Below are 2,500 nucleotides of genomic sequence, written 5' to 3'. Positions count from 1 at the left end.
ATCTGTGATGACCTGCGGACACCAATGCCTCCTAGTCTGACTGGAAGTGTAGCTTGGTTCCACTGCCCGTCTTCTAGAGTAAGGTTAAGTACTTTCGTAAAAATCTGCCCCAGAATACTGTCATATTCGTGCAGTATAGGGTTATCATATGAAGGTTCGCATCTTAGGAAATATGTCAACCTGGGCAGACTCAAGCACTTTGTGAGAAGGTACAAGGCATCGTGGGTGTCCAGATTGCCTATTCATTGTTCCATTCTCCTTAACTCTTCCAATTTCTTCCTGAGAATTGTGTCAATGGCATTGCTTCCCAGAGGTGCTCATAGCAAGACACTATTTGTGGGGGCAATGACTGCTGCTCCTGGTAGTTTTGATCTCACTGCATTTATCACTTGTTTACTGACTGAGATGATTTCACATTTGGATGGATTCAGGATGAGACCCATTTCCTGTCCCCGTGTCATTACCTGTGTAAGGTCATGTAGGAGGGACTCCTTTGTACCTGCTAGTGTGCCATCATCTAGGAACCAGATGTTTAGCTCGCTGGTCAGTCTGACTGTGATTTCCCTAACTGCTATACAGAAGAGTAATGGTGTAAGAGGATCTCCTTGTTGGACACCCTCCGATGATGTAATTTCATGCTCTCCAAAGAGAAGCATTGATTCCTTGCTATACCCAGCTGAAACAAAAGGGAAGAGACCAGGGAAGTGTTCTTGTACTGTTGCTAATACCACGTCTCTTTTCATGAGATTAAATGCATTCTCGAAATCTAATTTTACCACTGCATTGTCCTCAGGCAGGTTGTTGATATATGCCCTTGTTGCATGAACCGCTGCTTCACTTCCTTGAGAGACTGCTTCATCATTGCCTGTGAATAGAGCACTCCGTAACGTGTTGCCTACTGCAATTGGCCGAATTCCTCCATCCTTCTTTTTAAGTGCACAAAGTGTTGCACCAAAAAAGAAAGGTCTAATTTCATCAGGAATCAGACCAGCCAAGGAACTGTTGACGAACCTTGTGATCTCTGAAAGCAGTGTCTCTGCAATCTCCCCAATAACTGGATTAACCATTTCCTTTAAATGCTGTGGTCTTATTCAAGTATAACCCCCCAGCAGAGCCAGATGGGAACGACATTATTGCTTTGTAAATGTCCGAGTCTTCCACAATCAATGTGGTGTTGGAACTGTTGGTGCTACTGGTTTCCCTGGCAGGGTGCTTTCCTCTAAGTGCTTCAGCCATGTCAGCATCCCTGGGAGCAACTGTATTTTCACTGGTAATAATTTTGATTGCCCCCACTGTGTTGCCCTCTTCAATTTTCTTGCTCACCTGGACTATATATATATATATATATATATATATATATATATATATATATATATATATTGTGTATGTGTCTTACACACAAATTAAACCCCAGCATCTACTTTCTGCCGGGGGCGGAAGGGTAGAGAAAAGGGTTGGTTTTAACCTCAGGCTGCCCCAGAGACTTACAGGGCCCTGCCCTTTCAAGGCAGAAAGGGTGAATGTACCTTGATGTTAGTGAAGGCTTCTTAATCCTACTCCCTCTTCCTTCGATAAACAACTTCACATTCCCCTGGAGTCCTGTGTAGTACATGTTGAAGAATTACACAATATCAACATCCGGGCATCTTTATTGTAGACTTTTCGCCAGCCAGTGGCTTTATCATTACAAATTCAAGGGCATAATGGGAAGACTATAAAAGAGAAACGTGCAGAGAAACGTAGTCAAAGATTTTTCAAGACTACGGTGTTCATAAATAACTCTAAGGCTGAGGGACTGATTACCTCATCTTTTACCCATAGTTCTACAGTCTTCCCATTATGTCACTGGATGGTGAAAAGTCTACAAATAAATACACCCAGGTGTTGCACACGTGTCTAATTCCTCATCTTCTCGGTACTGTACACCATATAGGTCCAACCTACACTTTCAAAGATAAATTTTATATCTTTCAGAAGTGACAGCCTCACTGGAGCCGAAAAACCAACTTAAACATCAATAAAACGAAACCTATAAATCAAAAACAACTACTATACAAAAGCAATACAAAGACAACAAAACAACAATACCCGCAACACCGGCGTGTTCGTCTTGGAGGTGTGACACACTGAGAGCTCCTCCTCGACCAGTCTTTACCTGTAGAAGGAAAGAGAGAGCATAAATTATGTGAGATATTGAAATATCTTTTATAATCACTATCACTAAATCACCGGAAACTCGCACTGAGGAGAGGAACTTCCCCAGAAACTCGTACTGAGGAGAAGAACTTCCCCAGAAACTCGTACTGAAGAGAGGAACTTCCCCAGAAACTCGCACTGAGGAGAGGAACTTCCCCAGAAACTCGCACTGAGGAGAGGAACTTCCCCAGAAACTCGTACTGAGGAGAAGAACTTCCCCAGAAACTCGTACTGAAGAGAGGAACTTCCCCAGAAACTCGCACTGAGGAGAGGAACTTCCCCAGAAACTCGTACTGAAGAGAGG

The 2,500-nt window shown here is 43.2% G+C and overlaps 1 long non-coding RNA gene across 1 annotated transcript in view; it reads right to left on the bottom strand.

Moving 5' to 3' along the window:
* LOC128697768 (uncharacterized) overlaps positions 1-2,270 on the bottom strand; it is a 102,474-nt gene extending 100,204 nt beyond the window's left edge. The window contains exon 1 of the long non-coding RNA XR_008408352.2: positions 2,089-2,270. This is a non-coding gene — a long non-coding RNA (uncharacterized lncRNA). The remainder of the gene's footprint in view (positions 1-2,088) is intronic.
* Between the last annotated feature and the right edge of the window lie 230 nt (positions 2,271-2,500).

This window comes from Cherax quadricarinatus, chromosome 68, assembly GCF_038502225.1.
Source record: "Cherax quadricarinatus isolate ZL_2023a chromosome 68, ASM3850222v1, whole genome shotgun sequence".
NCBI lineage: Eukaryota > Metazoa > Arthropoda > Malacostraca > Decapoda > Parastacidae > Cherax > Cherax quadricarinatus.
This window is presented reverse-complemented; position numbering and strand designations above follow the sequence as displayed.